Here is a 21720-nt window from a genome sequence, read left to right as displayed (position 1 = left end):
GGGGGATCTTTGCAAGTTGCTTAACCCTTGTGTGGCTCCATTTCTTCTTCTGTAAAATAGAGATAATAGTATCTAATTCAAAGTGTTGCTGTGAGAATTATGGGTTAATAGATGTAAAATGCCTGGTTTCCAGTGAATGATAGTTTTCTTTTTCCTCTAGTCCAGAGCTCTTTCCACTGTACGGGGTCTTGGTTTCAGCAATTTGTCTGTCACATGGGGGTGAAGAGGAAATTGTCTCCTAGCATTTTCAGGCTAACATCCTTCAGCTTGCCTTTGCAGTGATAGAAACCCAAGTCAAGGCTGCACAATACTAGGAAGGCCTGGGGGCATTCAAGGGGTGGCTGGATGACTCTCTGCCAGGGTAGACAGTCCTCCAGCTCTGTTGTTGTTAGTTGGCCATTGAGTTGGCTCCGACTCATGGCAACCTTCTGTATAACAGCTCTGGCAGCTTTCAGTTCAAAAAAGAAACATCTGTACCCTGGATTAATAAATCCTTGAGGAGTCTGTACCGTCATTATGAAGTCATCTCAAATGGTTTTCACAAAATCTTCATGGAATCTGGGCCTCTCTATCAATGAGTGTGATCAAGAGCCGGTGCTAGGGTTCCCACCCAGCAGCTATGCTCCTAATCTTACAGAATAACACCTACTTCTGCACTTGGCCTTCCTTAGTCCACATCCTTGGAAGAGCTATAGGGTCAGTCCCAAGACAATGTGTGAGAATTTGAAAGATGTTTCTGTGCCCATTTCTCATCCAAAGAGATCTCATCTCACCTCTTGCTCCAAAGCTAATATAAAACAGCTTTCCACAATTGAGCTTTATATGTAGCAGCGTCCTGGCAAATGTTTAACAAACAACAGACTCTCTGAAAAAAAAGAAAATCCCAATTTGTAGTGTTTGCCAATTTCATGGTGTAAATGCCTCCACCATGACTGATTTCAAGCTACTATCATGAGGCGATCAATTGAAAGTGGAGTTAGGAAAAGATTGCACACAATCAGTTCTCATGAGCATCTGGTAAGAGCTGCTATATCAGTCTCTCTGCTAAATTTACTTTTATTAACTCATTTAATCTTATCAAAATTCCTGTGAGTTAGGCTGAGAGAAGGAAAGTAACTTGCCAAGGTCACAGAGGTAGTAGTGGTGGAGCTGGGATTTGAACCCAGGTCTGTTTGATCCCAACATCACTGTTAAACAGTTCTCCATGTCCAGTCTTTCACCACCCCCGCCCCCCCCCCGCACGCCTTCTCATCAAACCAGAAAGGATCCTATCCATCATTTACACTTTTCTGTCCCCTTACCACTCTCAAACCAAACACACCCAAACCTTTACCTATCCCGCTTTCTCATCTGAGAATTTCAGATGCACGTTTGAAGTTTCCCCGTATGAATGAATCTTTCTTACCATGAACCATGATCCTTGTGGGGTTCTAGACTCTCCATTCTGCTTGTAAGACCCCTATATGGCCCCAAGCACTTTGTACTAAGAGATAGCTGGATGATTTTTTCAATTAGATTTGGATTTTGAAGATACTTGAATGACCCGGGTCACTGGAACCCAGTCTTTCCATTAGCAGGGGAATGAGTGAGGTTAGAGTTTTTTTCTCAGTAAAATTACGCACCTTCTAACTGGTCTCCTTGTCTTCAGACGTGTCACCCTCAACTCTGCTCTTTAAGATGCCTTTATAAACACAGCTGTGACCACGTTGTCTGCTCAGAAACTGAGAGTCTCCACTGCCCGCTGCTGTTGGTCTGTGGATGATTCTCTGAGCGTGGAAACATGGATAACTAAGTTTGGGAAATGCTGCAAACCAGATCCCCTTCTTTGTATATTTTGATGCATATTAAAGAGAGTACACAGACCTGTCTTCCTGTGTTTCTTGGGTTTCCTCAACAAATTTGACACTGGATATGCACCACCTTTGTGCCCTGAAACATCTAAAATCTAAAGAATACATCTTGTAGAACAAGGTTTGGAAAATGCCTGCCTAAAATATAATGTCCAAACTCTTTAACTTGACATTCAAAATCTTCTAGAATCTGGGCCTAATATTCTTCTCCAATAGAGGTTACGAGTTTAGGCTCAGGAATCAGACAGATCCAGGTTCAAATCGCAACACTGGCATTTAGTAGCATGTGACCTGGAAGCCCTGGTGGTGCAGTGGTTAAGAGCTTGGCTGCTAAGTGAAAGGTTGGCAGTTCAAACCCACCAGCCGCTCAGTGGAAGAAAGATGTGGCAATCTGTATCCTTAAGGATCACAGCTTTGGAAACCCTGTGGGGCAGTTCTACCCTGTCCTATAGGGTTGCTATGAGTCAGAATCAACTCAGTGACAGTGGGTTTGACCTTGACCTGGAGTCCCTGGGTGGCACAAATGGTTAAGCAGTCAGCTACTAACTGAAACTTTGGTGGTTCAAACCCATCCAGAGGCTACTCAGAAGACAGGCCTGGCAATCTGCTTTTGAAAGATCACAGCCTTGAAAATCTCATAGAGCTCAGTTCTACTCTAAAACACGTGGAGTCAACTCAATGGCAACTGTTTTTTTTTTTTAACGTTGGCCTAATTACTCACTCAATCTGTGCCATGGGTGCCTAATCTATAATTGGCAATGACTGTACTACCTTGAAGGGTTATTGTTAAAGAATTGCATGAGATAACGGATGCAATACCCTTAATAAAATATCTGATCGACTGTAAAGAACTCAGTGAATGGGATTTCTATTATTATTATCATGTTTTAAAGTTCTTTTGCAAGCCTGTTATGACTCACTGTAACAAATCTGCTTGCCTTTTCCCGGATATTGTCTTCTGTGTCCAAAGTTCCAAGCATATTTTCATGTGGCATGCCTTTTCTTTCCCATTTCCACACATCAAAAGTCCTTCCTGTGATGCAAAGTGCAGGCAAATGGAAGTCACCATATGCACTTCCCGCGTCCGTTTTCACTCCTAGCTGCAGTGAGACTCACAGTGCCCGTCCTTTCCACTCTTGCCACACCTGGTTTCTGTATCTCTGGGACACTAGTTCTCCCTGCCACTGTGGCTTTCTTCCCTCTTTCCCCCACTGGAAAGGCTTGAGGAATCTCTGTGGTGAGGCGAGGTGGGCTCAGGCTTTGAGGCCAGGTGGGTCGGACTGCTACCTCAGCAAAAGACTGGCTCTGTGATGTTGAGTATTGGTGTTCGATGCCTGTTTCCTCATGCACAAGTTGGAGTGAGGTTTATGTTATGGATTGAATTGTGTCCCCCTAAAACATGTATTGAAATCCTAACCCTTATACCTGTGAATGTGATCCTGTTTGACAATAGGGTTTTTTTTGCTATGTTAATTAGACCACACCTGACTGGGGAGGTGGGTTCTAAATCTAATCGCTTCTGAGTTTTAAAAGAGCAGATTAGACACAGAGAAACACACAATGTGGGGTAGACAGACGCCTTGTGAGGAACATCAAGGAATCAAGGAATATGCAGGGCTACTGACGAGGAAAGAATCTACACGGCCAAGACCCTGATTTGGACTTTTAGCCTCCAGAACTGTGAGAAAATAAATTTCTGTTTTGTGGTATTTCTGTTATAGCAGCACGAGGAGACTAAGATATGTTCCGATGGAATTGCTATGACGATTCAAGGACATAGCATGTGAAGTGTTTAGCCTTGGAGTTAACTTTTGTTTCCCTCTCTCAAAATCTCCCTCTCCCCATCACACAATTATACACATAAACTGACACACAGTAGGGGCTCAAAGAATGTTGAATGAACTGGTAAAGAGGGCTTGATAAATCAATAGCATCTTTAAATCGGCATTTCTGCATGTTTTACCAAGTGTCTAATTTACCTTGCCTTGATCTAAAAAACAATATGGGGCAATCTCTGCACATATAGTACCTGGCTCTCTTCTGAAATATCTGCAGTGATAGAAAGTTCCCTGATCATGACTAAATCAGGGAGATGACTGGCCAAGATATGGGCTACATGGGAGGCCTTTCAGGAGTTTGCAGAACCAAAAAGACAACTCAGCTACAAGACATGGTTTACTATAAACCTCGCTGATTGTGAAAGCTGGAAGACAGAACACCTGCATTTTCTGGTCCTGTCTCTACCTGTAAATTGGTGTGGAACCCTGGGCAAGATTCTTGCCCTCTGTGGAACTCAGTTTCCTCTTAAGCAAGGACATTGGACAGGAAGATGACTAGGCTGCCTTCCAACTCTAAAAAACCAAACCCATTGCTGTGAAGTTGATTCCAACTCATAGTGACCCTATAGGACAGAGTAGAACTGCCCCACAGGGTTTCCAAGGCTGTAAATCTTTATGGAAGCAGACTACCACATCTTTCTCCCACAGAGAGGTTGGTGGGTTCAAACTGTCGACCTTTGGTTAGCAGCTGAGTGCTTTAACCACTGCACCACCAGGGCTTTTGCAAACCTGTTGCCGTCAAACCCATTCTGATTCATAGCCACCCACTCTAAGTCTGTGGGAAAACAATGTCGCTGTCCCTCTATTGCCTCAAGTCTCTGACATGTGTTAATTAGCTCCCAGCTTTGATGTTTGCTCTGTCATGCTGAGAACCTCACACTAAAAACATCAGGCCAGTCATGTTGCCTTACATCAGTGAAGACCACGCTGGACCATCTGCTCAGCCCAGGACCTGCCTGTGTGACTCTGGTCACAGCAGCAGGAAGCTTCCTCTGAACACGAGCGTCAGTCAAATGGAAAAGCAAAAGGAAAATTTTTTCCTCTCTACTGATTTGGCATCTGTGTGTTTGTCTCTGGTTTACATAGAGCCAATAAGTTATTCCCCTTGGTGTCAGCAATGAACGGGAATTTAGTCTTATGGTCTAACCATTTGGTAACCTGTATAGAGGAATGTTTCATAATTATAGGATATTAGGTAGGATTATAAAGAGTCCCTGGGTGGTGCAATTTCTGAGCATATAGTACCTGACTTTCTTCTGAAACATCTGCAGTGACAGAATCTACAGTGACTATTAACCAAAAGGTTGGTGGTTTGAACCCATCCAGTACATGTCTCAGAAGAAAGGCCTGGTGATCTACTTGCAAAAGATTGCATCCTTGAAAAACCCTTTGGACTGCAGTTCTATTTTGCAGTACTTGGGGTTGCCATGAGTGGGGATCAACTCGACAACAAATGAAAAAAAAAAAGTTTTTTAGATGACAGGACACAATACAAAGACACTTGAATAGATGAAAGGCAGAACTCTTTGTTACTTATAGTGCCAAATGAGAGAAGGCTACCAGGCAGTACCACACAGGGAGTTGTACCCCAGGGAATGGGTAACAGCAAGCTGAATCTATAGGGCGGCTTAAGTATGGCAATGGAGGTGGAGTTAGCTAGATCTGCAGGCTCCCTGTGGATTGGCTAATTTGAGTAAATTTGTGGGTCCGCAGAACATAGGGGCTGTCCCCAGCTATTTGCTACCTGGCCTTGGGGCAGTTAGGGTGGGTGCGCAGTGGCCCCAGACTGTGAGCACCTGACAGGGGAAGTGTTGGGGGTAAACTTAATCAGATGCTCAATAAAAGGAACTGACCAGCATCTAGTCAGAGTTAAGACAACATTTCAAGAAAACAACAAAACAAAAAAAGAGATTACAAGGGATGAAGGGATGATAGAGATCTAGTCTCTCCTGCGTGAGAGATGACAAATTATTCAGTTTGTTAGTCTTTCGTGTTTGTTGGCCTATTTGTTTATATGGAGCTGTGTCTTAGTCATCTAGTGCTGCTGTAACAGAAATACCACAAGTGGATGGCTTTAACAAAGAGAAATTTATTCTCTCATAGTCTAGAAGGCTACAAGTCCAAATACAGGGTATCAGCTCCAGGGGAAGGCTTTGTCTGTTGGCTCTGGAGGAAGGTGCTTGTCATCAATCTTCTCTTGGTCTAGGAGCTTCCCCCACAGGAACCTCGGGTCTAAAGGACACGCTCTGCTACCAGCACTGCTTTCTTGGTGGTGTGAGGTCCCCCTGTCTCTCTCTTGCCTATCTCTTTTATATCTCAAAAGAGATTGGCTTAAGACACTATCTAATTTTGTAGATCTCATCAATATAACTGCTGCTAATCTATCTCTTTAACTTCATAGTGATAGGATTTACAGCACATAGGGACATCACATCAGATGACAAAATGGTAGACAATCATACAATCTATACTGGGAATCATGACCTAGCCAAGTTGACAGATATTTTGGGGGGACACAATTCAATCTGTGACAAGCTCCAATCAATTAAGAATGTCATGCCCACTGGGAAGAAGAATAACTCTTTAAAATCTGGACCAGTGAGTTTTTGTGTTTACCTTTGACCTCCAGCTAAAGTTGTAGAACTGAAGCTATAAGCTTTCTCTGTGACCGTCTATAATTAAGAAAGGCCTTCTTTTCTTGTTGTAGGAAGATGGAAAGTTTTCCTGTCTTTGGAGGATGTTAATAAATTAGGTTATGATGTTTCTTAAATTAAAGGAGCTCTGTTCTGACTAGTGTATAAAGACAAAATCTCATATAAATGGAATATTCCTAAAAGTCTCAGAAAATAAGAAAATTGAATTGCTGATACTTTAATGTGCTGGTCTTGAAAAAAATCCTTCTTCCAGAAACTGTTCAGTCAGAAACATTTTAAGAATTCAAGTTCACATAGTTAAGGTAAAATTTGGCAAATCACACTAGTTTAAGAAAAACTAGCTACATCTTTTCTCTTATTTATCATCGTTACATGTAATACAACAGCACTTTTATTCTGCTTAGGTTTGTTTTCTCCAGAAAAGAATTATTAATCTGAGTTTCCGAAACCTATTCAGATTTACTAATCAAATAAACTAACATTACTCCTACATGATGTTTAAGATTATGAACAATGTAAATTTGTCTTAAACAAAATTGAACAATTATTCGGACAAACTTTTCACATAAACAGTAATTACGTTTTATAGTGAACCAGTTTAAACATAATTACCAACATCTTCAGGTGCCTTAAAACCTTGAACAAAAATATTAAAGTGAGCTGATTAATAGATACTTCTTAGATACTTACATATTTTCAAAGTAAGATAGAATAATGAAATATTGATATTATGTACAATTCAAAGTTTATATATCTTTGCTTCTTATTTGTATATACAATATATGTCAGTCATGTTAGTGAACATGTTCATTTCTGAGGTATAAATGTAGTTTCTGTGGCTGCAGAAAATTACATTCTATGTATCACAAACTTTGTTAGTCTGCTAAAATATTGTGTGTGACAGACAGTTCTCCATTATCTACCCCTCAATTTTCTCTGTGAAATAGAAGTTAGTTACTTTGGTTAAAAGTCATAATTAATACCGATGGTTGAGACTGTACTAGGAGCCATCGTTGTTCATCAGTTACTGCCGTTGAGTCGACTCCTGACTCATGGTGACCCCATGCACTACAGACATAGAAATACAAATACTTATGGACTTCTGTTTTTCAAAAAACAGTTTAAGAACAAGACTTGGAAAGTGAACTTTATCTGCCTTCGTTTCTAACACCTGAATCTGAAAAGAAGCCATGTAAAATACGTTAACATTTTGGCAAACTTTGAATGGCTAGCTTCTTTGGTTTACTGACCAGTGCCTTTACCTACCATATGAAAGGATATTCTTTACCTTCTGTGTGATCTGCCTAGATAGCAAAGATTCTGTGTCTTATCAGTATAATTTTCTATGATTTCTGTTTGTGTTTCATGTTGACTTTATTTTGTTTTTGATTATTTCAAAACAAAACAATACAAAAAACAAAGGTTCTTCACTTGTGAAAGAGCTATGGTTCTTTGCAATTCAATGTTTATTAAAAAATGTTTTATTGTCACTTTGATAAAAAGGTAACCAACTATTATTTTGCAGGCATCCAGGATCTTATCTTCATCACGTGTCCAACTTTCCTTTGACAGTTCTTTATATTTTGCCTTCCATAGACTGAATTCTAGTTTAGTAAAAATAAAATAAAATGTTTAGCATCTTGTCTATACCTGACTGTCTTTGAAATTTCCCACTGGGGCATTGCAAAATTATAAATGTTTGTTCTTTCATCTTATAAAACGAGACATGCTAAAAATAATTGTATCTCTTTGGTGTGATACATATTCTTTGATTAGATTCACTACTGTAAAGAGATGCATTTGAAGAGTTGTCAAATCAGAAGGGACGCTCAAACTTCCCTACTTAAGACAAGTCCCGGCCCTTGACATGCTGCACCCTCAACATAGCCCAGTCCCCTGGTTTGGACACCAATGGGAATGAACTGGTTTCCTTCTTCTCCCTTAGAGCTTCTACAGGGTGAAAATATTTAGAAGTCCAAGGAACTTTAGGGAAAAAGAAGTTAGTGATTGAAGGAAACATGGAAAAGAAAGGTCTCTTGAATGCTTTGTCTCCTCTCCATGCTCACAGGCACTTGGCCCAGGTACACCACCTTCCTGGTTTTTCCTTCTACATGTAACCAGAGTGAAATTTCTAAACCACAGTGAAGCAGGACCACTAGGAAGGACAGATAGATGATAGATACACAGACAGATAGGTAGACAGACAGACAGATAGACAGGTAGATAGATAGGTAGACAGATAGATAGACAGATAGAGAGATAGATTAGATAGATAGATAGATAGATAGATAGATAGATAGATAGACAGAATGATAGATAGACAGATAGATAGATAGAGTCTTAGTTTGCTAGTGCTGCTATAACAGAAATACCACAAGTGGGTGGCTTTAAAGAACAGAAATTTATTTTCTCACAATTCTTCATGATTCTGGAGAATAGAAATCCAAATCAGGGCCTCAGCCGTGTTGATTTCTTCTGTGAGCCTCTCTCCTAGTCTCGGTGTCTGCCAGGGATCCTTGGCATTCCTTGGCTTTCCTTGGCGTTCCCTGTCCAAATCTTCCCCTTATATCTCTCTGTGTCTATTCTGCTCTCTTTATAACTAAGAAATAATTAGGTTTAGGACCCACCCTACCTGAGTATGACCAAATTAACATAGAAAAGAAAACTCTATTTCCAAACAGAATCACATCCACAGGCATGTGACTCAGGACTTAAATACAGATTTTTGGAGGACACAATTCAAACCACAACAGATGATAGATAGATAGACAGACAGACAGACAGTAGATACATGGATTTGTTACAGGGATCTGACATTACACAATTGCAAGCCATCTCTGTAAGATTGTCGGCTTTGCATCTGATGCAGGAACGCAAAATTCACAAGACAGGCAATTGGGAAAGGAAGATGGATGTAACATAAGGGAAAAAAAGGACAACATGGAACCCACAAGGATGAGTGGGAACTTGAGTCAATTCTCACTGCCTCCAATCCTGATGAATGAGTGTCCTGCAGAAGTTGGTGCCCTGTGTCGTGGACCTAATCACACACCTGGCACAGGGGTCAGAGAAACTGAAGGGAGATCTGGGGGAAGGTGGAGCAGCTACAGGCCCAGCTGCTGCCCATGTCAACAAGGTAAAGGCAGATAAGCAACAAAGTGCCTGAACCTCAAAAGGGCCTGTGATTCTGCCCCCAAATGGCCACTGCTTTACTTCTGCCTTCCAAACATAACGCCAAAATGTCTCTTGTGGCCCACTCTAACAAAAAACCTACAAGGAAGGGAATTCTGGGAAATGTATTTCGGCCTAACCAACTGGAAACATCACAAAGCCACCACAGTGACCCTTCCATAGGAGAGTCAAGACTTCTTAGTGTGGCATCCAAAGCTCTGCATGATCTTGTCTACATTCAACTATGACAAACTCTGTTGGTTGCCTAACTAGTATCTGTTTCCCCCTTACTCCTTGCTGTTAAAACTCTGATTTGGTAGGAAACAGCAAATGTCCACCTCCAGGACTGGCTTTCCTAGCATCCCTGGCAAACGCAGCATGTTTCACACTTCTGACCAATGAGACAAGAGGCAAGGTCTGCTGGTAATTTGAGAAAACTTTTCCATTTCTGATACAAAGGAACAAACATGGCTGACAATGCCATTTCCTACTTTTTCATACCTGCTACTTTTTCATTCCTGTTGAATGTGCCAAGAATGTAAGGTCCTGACTACTCTTTATTGTTGTTGTTAGGTGCTGTCGAGTTGGTTCTGACTCATAGCGACTCTTTGTACAACGGAACGAAACACTGCCCGGTCCTGTGCCATCCTCATGATCATTGTTATGCTTGAGCCCATTGTTGCAGCTATTGTGTCAATCCATCTCATTGAGGATATTCCTGTTTTTCACTGACCCTCTACTTTACCAAGCATGATGTCCTTCTCCGAGGACTGGTCTCTCCTGATAACATGTCCAAAATATGTATGACCAAGTCTCATCATTACTTACTTCTAAGGAGCATGCTGGCTGTACTTCTTCCAAGGCAGATTTTTTCATTCTTCTGGCAGTCCATGGTATAGTCAATATTCTTCACCAACACTACAACTCAAAGGCATCATTTTTTCTTTGGGCTTCCTTATTCATCGTCCAGCTTTCACGTGCATGTGAGGCAATTGAAAACACCATGGCTTGAGTCAGGCACACCTTAGTCCCTAAAGTGATATCTTTGCTTTTTTAACACTGTAAAGAGGTCTTTTGCAGCAAATTTGCCTAATGCAATGCGTCATTTGGTTTCTTGACTGCTGCTTCCATTGGTGTTGATTGTGAATCCAAGTAAAATGAAATCCTTGACAACTTCAATCTTTTCTCCATGTATCATGATATTGCTTATTGGTCCAGTTGTGAGGATGTTTGTTTTGTTTATGTTGAGGTATAATCCATACTGATGGCTGTAGTCTTTGATCTTCATCAGTAAGTGCTTCAAATCCTCTTCACTTTCAGCAAGCAAGGCTGTGTCATTGCATAACGCAGGGTGTTAATGAGTCTTCCTCCAATCCTGATGCCCCATTCTTCTTCATATAGTCCAACTTCTCCGATTATTTGCTTAGCTTGCAGATTGAATAAATATGGTGAAAGGATACAACCCTGAGGCACACCTTTCCTGATTTTCAACCACGCGGTATCCCCTCGTTCTGTTTCAATGACTGCCTCTTGGTCTATGTACAGGTTCCTAATGAGTACAATTAAGTGTTCTGGAATTCCCATTCTTCCAATGTTATTCATAATCTGTAATGGGCCACACAGATGAATGCCTTTGCATAGTCAATAAAACACAAGTAAACATTTTTCTGGTGTTGTCTCCTTTCAGCCAGGATCTAGCCGACATCAGCAGTGATATCCCTGGTTCCATGTGCTCTTCTGAATCTGGATTGAATTTTCAGCAGCTCCCTGTTGATATAATGCTGCAGTTGCTTTTGAATGATCTGCAATAAAAGTTTACTTGCATGTGATATTAATGATATTGTTTTATAATATCCACATTTGATTGGATCATCTTTCTTGGGAATAGGCATAAACATGGACTCTTCCAGTTGGTTGACCAGGTAGCTGTCTTCCAAATTTCTTGGCATAGGCAAGTGAGCACTTCCAGTGCTGCATCCATTTGTTGAAACATCTCAATTGGCATTGTGTCAATTCCTGGAGCCTTGTTTTTCACCAATGCCTCCAGTGCGGCTTGGAGTTCTTCCTTCAGTACCACCGGTTCTTGATCATATGTTACCTCCGGAAATGGTTGAATGTCAATCAACTCTTTTTGGTACAGTGACTCTGTGTATTCCTTCCATCTTCTTTCATTGCAGCATTCAAAATTTTACCCAGAGATTCCTTCACTATTGCAACTTGTGGCTTGAATTTTTCTTCAGTTCTTTCAGCTTGACATACACTGAGCTTATAATACTTACTTATAATACTTTACTTTGTCTTCTCAAGCCCTGCTTTGAAATCTTCTGTTCAACTCTTTTACCTCGTCATTTCTTCTATTTGCTTTAGCTAGTCTATGTTCAAGAGCAAGTTTCAGAGTCTCTTCTGACATCCATTTTGGTCTTTTCTTTCTTTCCTGTCTTTTTAATGACCTCTTGCTTTCTTCATGTACAAAGTCCTTGATGTCATTCCACAACTTATCTGGTCTTCGGTCATTAGTGTTCAGTATGTCAAATCTATTCTTGAGATGGTCTCTAAATTCACGTGGGATATACTCAAGGTGGAACTTTGGCTCTCATGGACTTCTTCTAATTTTCTTCAGCTTCGACTTCAACTTGCATGTAAGCAATTGATGGTCTGTTCTGCAGTCGGCCCCTGGCCCTGTTCTCACTGATGATATTGAGCTTTTCCATAGTCTCTTTCCAAAGATGTAGTCTATTTGATTCCTGTGCATTCCATCCGGTGAGATTCATGCGTATAGTCACCGTTTATGTCGTTGAAAAAAGGTATTTGCAATAAAGAAGTCGTTGGTCTTGCAAAATTTTACCTTGCGACCTCTGGCATCATTTCTATTACCAAGCCTATTTTTTCCAACTACCAATCCTTCTTCTTTGTTTCCAAGTTTCCCATTCCAATCACCAGTAATTATCAATGCATCCTGGTTACATGTTCGGTCAATTTCAGACGGCTGAAGTTGGTAAAAATCTTCGATTTCTTCATCTTTGGTCTTAGTTGTTGGTGCGTAAATTTAAATAATAGTTGTATTAACTGGTCTTCCTTGTAGGCATATGGATGTTATCCTATCACTGAAAGCTCAGGATAGACCTTGAAATGTTCTTTTTGACGACGAATGCAACGTCATTCCTCTTCAATTTGTCATTCCTGGCACAGTAGACCATACGATTGTCTGATTCAAACTGGCCAGTACCAGTCCATTTCAGCTCACTAATGTCTGGGATATTAATGTTTATGAGTTCCATTTCATTTTTGACAATTTCCAGTTTTCTTAGCTTCATACTTTGTACATTTCATGTTCCAATTATTAATCGATGTTTGCAGCTGTTTCTTCTCATTTGAGTCATGCCACATCAGCGAACGGAGGGCCTGAAAGCTAGACTCCATCCACATCAAGGGTAACTCTACTTTGAGGAGGCAGCTCTTCCCCAGTCATCTTTCGGGTGCCTTCCAACCTGAGGGTCTCATCTTCCAGCACTGTATCAGACAATGTTCCACTGCTATTCATAAGGTTTTCACCAGCTAATTTTCTTCAGAAGTAGACCACCAGGTCCTTCTTCCTAGTCTGTCTTTGTCTGGAAGCTTAGCTGAAAGCTGTCCACCATGAGTGACCCCGCTAGTATTTGAAATACTGGTGGCATAGCTTCCAGCATCACAGCAACACACAAACCCCTACAGTATGACAAACTGACAAACTCATGGGGTGACTATTCTTTACCTGGGCCATTTCTCAGAGTTTTTTCTGCAGCAAACAACCTTGAGGGATGAGGTAGCATCTTCTTTTCTAGACAAAAAGCAGATTTTTCTTTCCCTCACTGTAAAGTGATGAATCCCCCAAGCTCAGTTTTCCTCTCTTACAACACTAACCACTGCATATGCAGCATCCATCTAGACCCATCTACATCACTCTCCCTTACCTCTTGAGGGACTGCAGGTCTTGGAGAACTGGAGTGAACATGAAGATCTGCCTACTGCTTTTGCCGTGAGTAATAAAGTCCTTTGTCTCTGACCCAGGAGTCCCATGTCTTCTGCCAACATCCATGGAACAGTAACTTGCTAGCTTGCAAGTAGAGTAAAATCCCAGACCACTGACAATTATTTTCAATGGTGGCCTCATCAATGCCATCTCCAAAAACATACATCAATTGTTTTCACCGTCGTATGTGTATCTTAGCCATGTGTGCCTCTGCTAAAATGCTGCTAAGACCAGTAATATAAAGAAAAGCAGGAGCTCTTGTTGATTAAAAAAAAAAATCAAAGCCAGGGTAGAAATTCATTGTCTACCTCTCACTGGCTGGCTTGTCTTACACCTGAGCCTAGAAATCCTAAAGTACTACGACAGAAGAGGACTCTCCATTGGTGTCCTGGCCCAGCATTAGTTGCAGGCTAATTTGGACTGTGTTCTTGGTGTTTTTAGGAAGAAGACATCTACCCATATGTACTAGTTTCCTAGGGCTGCCGTAACAAAGTACCACAAGTTGGGTGGCTTAAAACAGAAATTTATTCTCTCCCAGTTTTGGAGGCCAGAAATCTGAAATCAAGGTGTCAGCAGAGCTATACTCCTTCCAAAGCCTCTAGGGGAGGATCCTTCCCTGTGTCTTCCAGCTTCTGGTAGCCCCAGGCATTCCTTGGTTCCTGGCAGCATAACTCCAATCTCTGCCTCCGTCTTCACCTGGCGTCTTCACTCTGTGTCTGTCCTCTCTTTGTCTTCATATGGCATTCGCCTTTCTGTGAGTCTGTTCTGTGTCTGAATTTCCTCTTTTTATGAAGATATCAGTCATTGGATTCCTACCACCCACCAGTTGCCATCAAGTAGGCTTCGACTCACAGCGACCCCATGCATGTCAGAATAGAACTGTGCTCCACAGGGTTTTCAAAGGCTGATTTTTCAGAAGTAGATCCCCAGGCCTTTCTTCCGAGTGCCTCTGGATGGACTTGAGCAGCCATCTTTTTGGTTAGCCGCTGAACATGTTCACTGTTTGCACCACCCAGGGACTCCAGTCATTGGATTAGGGTTCACCCTAATCCAATATGACTTCCTCTTAACTTGATTACATCTGCAAAGACCGTACTTCCGGGTATAGAGAGTTAGGACTTCAACATATCTTTTTGGGAGGACACAATTCAACCCATCACACCATCCGAACCAGCTTCTTAGCCCCCTGCCAGCGAATGCTTGCCGTGCCAGACTCTTTGCAGCCTTTCCAGACAAGTTTTCAAACCTAATTAAGCTTAACATTATCATTGTCTTTATCACATTACATTCCCACTTGGCCCTCAGCAGCAGAGACCACAAAGTCAGCACTGCATCTTTAAACAGAAACAACAGATTTTGGTTCAATTAAAAATTCATTAAAATGCAAATTAGTTGGTGAATTTGTTTACCTCCTTCTGATGATTCTTCAACGTGGCTTTTTAATCATAGCTGGTGCTGAAGGGAAGGTGAACCTGTGGATAGAAAGGACTAGAGAGGGAGAGCAAGATCTTGGAGCCCCTCGCACGCTTGCAGGACCAATGTTTTTCTAAGAGCCTTAACCCCTTCTTCACCCCCCCCATCTCCCTGTTTTCTCCCCAGAGAGGACCAGTTTCATTCTCATTCTTCCTAGATGCTTGACTGATAAACACGATCATTTTTCTGATCTCAGTCTCACTGAAAAATGTTACCTTAAAGGAAAGGCAGGATTAAAATGAATAATTAACCTTATCCACCTGCGCTCCCTGACCATCCAGTAATATTCTGCTAATGCTTTCAGGGAGATTTCTCCACCAACAGGGCACTGAAATTTGACCAGGGGGCTCCTGCAATGAATTAAAATTGCAGTTAATCCTCTAAAGGCTTAGCCAGGTAACCTATTTGTCAAATCCTTCACAATTACAGAAGCCACAGAGAAACAATGTCTACAGACTGATAACGAAGTCTCTTACATACAGAACCCTTAGTGCTTTTACCCTCACTATCTTGCCATTCTACTCAGCAACTGTACCTAGTGAATTATTATGCCTGGCTTAGAGATAGGGAATGAGGTGTGGTGGTTCAGCGATAGAATTCTTGTATGCCGTGCCTGAGACCTTGAATCAATTCCCGGCCAATGCACATCATGCACAGCCACCACCCATCTGGCCCTGGAGGCTTGCGTGTTGCTATGATGCTGAACAAGTTTCAGCAGAACTTCCAGACTAAAATGTGCTAAGAAAAAATGCTTGGTGCTCTACTTCTGAAAAATCAGCCACTAAAAACCCTATGGATCACAACAAAACATTGTCTGATCCCCAACCGATGGTGGTGATGGCTCAGGACCGGGCAGTGCTTTGTTCTGTTGTGCATGGGCTTGCCATGAGTTGGGGCCCAACTTGACAACAGCTAATAATGACAAGAGGAAATGGAGAAACTGAGGTTTGGAGACTGGGGATTACTTGCCCAAAGGCACATAACTGGAAAACTGTAGAGTCAGTACTTGAACCCAATCCACTGGTGTCTTAGTCAACTAGCGCTGCTATAACAAATACCACAAGTGGATGGATCTAACAAAGAAAAATTTATTCTCTCACAGTCCAGTAGGCTACAAGTCCAGATTCAAGGTATCAGCTCCAGGAGAAGGCTTACTCTGTCAGCTCTGGAGAAAGGTCCTTGTGATGCATCAATCTTCCCTTGGTCTGGGAGCAAACCAGCACAGGAACCTCAGGTCCGAAGGAAGCACTCTGCTCCTGGCACTGCTTTCTTGGTGGTATGAGGTTCCCATGTGTCTCTGCTCACTTCTGTCTTTTATATCTCAAAAGAGATTGGCTTAAGACACTATCCAATCCTGTAAACCTCATCAGTATAACAGCTGCTAATCCATCTTATTACATCATAGTGATAGAGTTTACAACACATAAGGAAATCACATCAGATTCCAAAATGGTACACAATCATACAATACGGGGAATCATGACCCAGCCAAATTGATACACACATTTTTGGCGGGACATAATTCAATCCATGACAAGTAGATTCCAAAGCCTGTATTCTTTCTACTATACTAACGCCACAACTTGTTTTTTCCACGTCACATAACTGGTTCAACTCATTGTTCCACTGAACTGACCAACTGTTATGTCCAGTTGATCCTAAGACAGGCTTGATGTATACACTGACACTGCCTTTCAGGAAACAATGCCATGCTGCCTCAGCCTCAACAAGAAATGTTATTATCTTCCCTTGTACCAGCCAAGCAGCTCCTGCAAATTCATTAGATGCCCCTAATTGCCGAGAACACATTCAGCAAGTATGGTAAATACAACTTAACTGAGAACTAATTAACTTGTTATAGTTATCTGGTTACATGCCAATTAAATGTTTAAATATTCCTTTCTTCTCCGATAAGAGAAAAAAAAATCAGTGATGAAACTAGATCTGCAAATGAGAGAGTTCATTTTAGGCCCTGGTGGACCAGCCCTGCCAGGGGCAACGATGGGGCCCTCTGGTCACCAAGAAGTAGCCAAGCTCATTAACAGCATTTTAAAAGATGTTCAAAGGCAGTGGGCAGATTTTGACTTTCAGAAGAAGTCTCCATTAAGTCTGGTGTGAAATGGGATTTGGCTCAAAGGCCCCGAGAGACAGAACCTGACAAGGGCTATTCTGCCACCCAGCTTCTCTCTAGCTATTTACGGTTTGGGCTTTTTATCCCTTTGCTTGCTTTTAATCTGCCCTTTCTGTGGAAATCCCAGGAGACCTTCCACGTAACTGCATGTTGTTATCGGGAGCATATTGCCAGGGCAGGGCTCAGTTTCAGCTCAGCTTGCAAGTAATCATTTGCTCTTAATCTGTTTTCAATGGCAATGCAGTTTAACCCCCTCTGCTGCCGGTCGCTCTTGCAAAACAGAATGACTAGAAATGGAGGAGCTGAGAGGAGCCTCCACAGCAGCCCAGGAGAGAAAAGGAAAGAAGGAAAGGCCACAAAAAGAAAAGAAACGAAATTTCTTCTAAATTATGTCCGTTTAAATCACCGAGAAAAGCAAATTCTAGTTATTCTTGTCAGAAACTCTAATCAATATCCTGTCCTTGCGGACAAGGGAGTCAGATCCCATCTTCATGGGCACGTCACCATCGGAACTGGTGCCCAGCTAGTTGGGGCAGCCTTATTGAGATCAGTTGGCACTGCGAGAGGAAAGGCTGTATCTCCTATTTCATCTTAATGAAAAGTGGGAAGGGCTGCTTCGAAATGCTCCACTGGCTCCGTCTCGCTGCAGAATGTCCCAACCACGTAGTTCTCAGGCTTTTTCCATTCTTTCTTTCTCACAGTGTTTCTTCTCTGTTTTAGGGCTGATGGTGCTCTTCGTAACTTGTGTTCCTAAACAGAGGTGGTTGTTGTGTGCCGTGGAGTCAATTTTGACTTACAGTGACCTTATAGGACAGAGTAGAACTGCTCCCATAGGGTTTCCTAGGCCGTAATCTTAAAGCGAGCGGATCGCCAGGTCTTTTCTCCCGAGGAGCCACTGTGCTAACCCTCGACCTTTCAGTTAACAACCAAGTTCTTAGCCATTGTACCACCAGGGTTCCTAAAACAGAGATTTGCCTGGCTGAAGCCCTGTTCTTTAAAGGGAACTACTTACCCGTCTGCCCCAAAACTGGACACCCAAATCTCTCATCCACACACATTTCTATAAAAGTACCAGATGGGATTCCTTAGCTCTGGCCCTCATGTGACAACAAAATGATCTGTTGATGAGCCCACCCTCTGGAATGAAAATAATAAACCACTTATTATACAGTCAGTTTAAGCTTTGCTACATACAGCATACTAAAAATACCACACAGTGAGATTCTGACATGAATTTCCAATTTCTTCTGACTACAAAACTAGCAAAGCCCCTCCTCAGTGAGTAAAATTAGAGGCTTGCTGCCATCGGATTCACTTGGATTTTTAAACTTTATTTTACTGCCTGTTGTTAGTTGCCACCGAGTCAGCTCCCACTCACGGTTACTAGTGACATCACTAGAGTTGGTGTCACCTTGTGTGACAACCACACCTAGTGTGGTGTTAACCCCCACTCTCTTACCTCGCAGCGGGGGGCAGGCCGCGGAACCCCGGGCCCTGGTGGGTGGAGCAGCCCGCCCCACCCCCCTCCCTTCCCCTCCCCCCCACTCCCTGCAGCTCCTCCCCACTCCCATTGGCCAAGGCAGAGACCCTCCTCTCGGCCCAATGGTGGCCTCGGAAGCCCTGCCACCCCCACCTTGACTGTGGGTGATGGTGTTGGGTGGTGTGGAGGGGTGTTGACAAGTTACTGCACTGGGTGACACCAGCCCTCGTGACTGGCAGGTGATCAGGGGTGATGAGTTACTGCACTGGGTGACGGTGACACCAACCCTAGTGATGCCACTGCCTTGGTGGCCCCTCCCCCAACAATACCAGCTCACCTGCTGCTGCCACCACAGGCCCTGGGGTCATTTCGGTGTCACTCCTTCTGACAGGTTAAAATTGCAAACATTTTGTTATATATATTTTACGACAGAAAAAACAAACAAACAAACAAAAAAATTCTCAGAGATTTAAAAAAAACAAGCATTAGTATTTGACTTTGTGGAGGCTGCCGACATGCCATCTAGCCTGAGGAAGACCTAAGAAAGTCGAGGCCATGTGAACCACGGCCCTAGGGCATTGGCAAGCACCAGAAGCATCCTGGTGGCATGCATCACCCCAGGATCAACACTGACAAATGTCATCCAGGCTACTTTGGGAAGGGTGGTATGAGATATTACAGCTTAAAGAGGAACCAGAGCTTCTGCCCATCTGTCAACCTCAATAAATAATGAATCTTGGTCTTAGGCTGGCTTCTCTAGAGAAGCAAAACCAGTGCAGTGTATTAATGTATATAGAGAGAGATTTATATAAAGGAAATGGCTCATGCAGTTGTAGAGGCTGGAAGTCCCAAGCTCATGAGTCAGGCTGGAGACTTCTTCTGATTCACCCAGCAGCAGGGGCTGGTGAATCCAAGATCGGAAGGTCGGATAGGAGGCCTCTGGCTCACAGGCTATGGAGGCCGACAAATCTCAAGATTGGCAAGTAAGATGGCAGTAAGCTCCTAGCTCAGGTCCCAAGAAGTGGAGGTCACATGAACAGGAGCCAGCTGTAGGATCCAGAGTGAGCAAAAGCCAGAGAGCCTTGCCAGAAAGTCCGCCTATATTGGATGTAGGCCACACCTCCAAGGAAACTCCGTTTCAACTGATTGGCTGCTCACAACAGATCTCATCATTAAGGTGATCACATTATATCAACTCTCATTATGGAGGTGATTACATCATTAAAAAGCTGACAAACTACATCCTAACTGCCAAACCATTGAGGATCATGGCCCAGCCAAGTTGACACACAACCTTAACCATCCCACTCAGTGAGCAGACACAGGTAAATGTGTCCAAAGTAAGACTGGAGCTGCTCCATCACTGATGTGGTACAACTGAGCTACTACAGAGTTCTGGGGGAGGGAAAGCTCCCAAAGCACCTGTCATTGTGAAGGCCAAATTCTTCAGCAGAAGAGCTGAGGAGAAAACTAAGGGTGTAGTGGGGGCCTGTGCCCTGGTGGCTTGAAACCATGTGGAGATTCATTAAATATTAAAGCTTAAAGGAAAAAAAGCATTTACTTCTCACTTACAGGAGTATGGGTCGACTAGAGCTTGGCTGATCTACACTGGGCTCACCGGGCAACTTTGTCCCAGACTGCAGGTGGGAGTTGGGTCTGCTTCATGCACACACGTTTCATTCTCCTTGGACCAGTGACTACCTAGGGCACGTTCTTATGGAGGATCACTGGAGTGCAAGAGATGAGCCATACCAAACACGTTTAAGGTTTCTGCTCATGGCATGTCCAGTAATGTCTTGTTGGCCAAAGCAAGTCTAATGACCCCGCCAGTACTAAGGGGATAGTAAGGAATATTCTGCTGGATGATCCAGACTATCATAGGCTCCACCTCAATCAATTAAATAAATATTCTTGGGTGGGATATGAGCAATGACAAAGCACCTCAAAATGTGCACCTAAGTTTAGGGCACATTGTTCTAAATGGTGATTCAGGTCCTAGGCCAACCCATAAATATTCAGTTGACCCTGTGGGAAGGAATTAAAATGCTACCTATTTGGAATAAAATATGAGAAGTAACACTGGGACAATAGAATTATTAATTAAATGATAGAGAAAATAATTGAAAAATCAAGCAAAGTATGTTATTGTTGTATGTCAGCCCTTTGAATATTTGGATTCAGTTATCATGTTCTGTACTGCCTACCCTCCTTACTTTACCATCTCCCTCAGTCATTCCTTCTCTGATCTTTACATTGTCAGTTCTGTCAATCATTGTCCATATGCCACACTTCCAAGTCCCCCCACCGTCTGGTCTCACTCTTTTCCAAATAAAACTAAACCAGTTGCCATCAAGTAGATTCCAACTCATAGTGACCCATGTGTGTCAGAGTAGAACTACGCGCCATAGGATTTTCAGTGACTGATTTTTCAGAAGTAGATCACCAGGTCTTTGTTCCAAGATGTCTCTGGATGGGCTTGAACCGCCAACCTTTCGTTTACCAGCCAAGCGTATTAACTGTTGGCACTACTCGGGAACTCCCTTCTCCAAATGCACTCTGTATATTTTGATGTGCTCCCATTAAATCTGGGGGCTCAGAATGTCCCTTAGTACTCCTGCTGTGGCCTTGATTTATGAGGAGTAAAAGCAGACACAGACTCTCCCCTCATTCTCGAGATTAAATTCCTGTTAACGTAGCCAGGGGAAGGGCATCACCCACGGCCAGGTCAGATGCAGTGTGATTCTAGAGTCAATGTCAACACCAACTTCTCAGCCAGTTGCTCTTCCTTGCACTCTACTCTCACCTCTGTCTCTGACTCTCTGAATTTCCTTGATCAAGTCATTTCCTCCTTGCTGGGTTCCAGTTTCCGCATCTGGAAAAAGAGGGATGTGGAGTGAATGCCCTTGGCAAGTATAGGATTGTGCACACATGAGAGTGGCCTTCAGAGAAGCACTAGTCAAGGGGCCTGAGGGAAGCCCAGATGCTTCCCTGGGCTCGTTGTTTCCCAACAGCACACTTGTGAAATGCTCTGGCAAAGGTCCCTGCAACTCTAGAAAAATGTATTGCTTTGTTGCTGTTAATGGAACAGCCCACTAGCTGGATTCTCCCAAGTGG

This window comes from Trichechus manatus, unplaced genomic scaffold, assembly GCF_000243295.1.
Source record: "Trichechus manatus latirostris isolate Lorelei unplaced genomic scaffold, TriManLat1.0 scaffold00019, whole genome shotgun sequence".
NCBI classification, from domain to species: domain Eukaryota; kingdom Metazoa; phylum Chordata; class Mammalia; order Sirenia; family Trichechidae; genus Trichechus; species Trichechus manatus.
The sequence above is the reverse complement of the archived record's forward strand: the minus strand, read 5'-3'. Positions refer to the sequence as shown.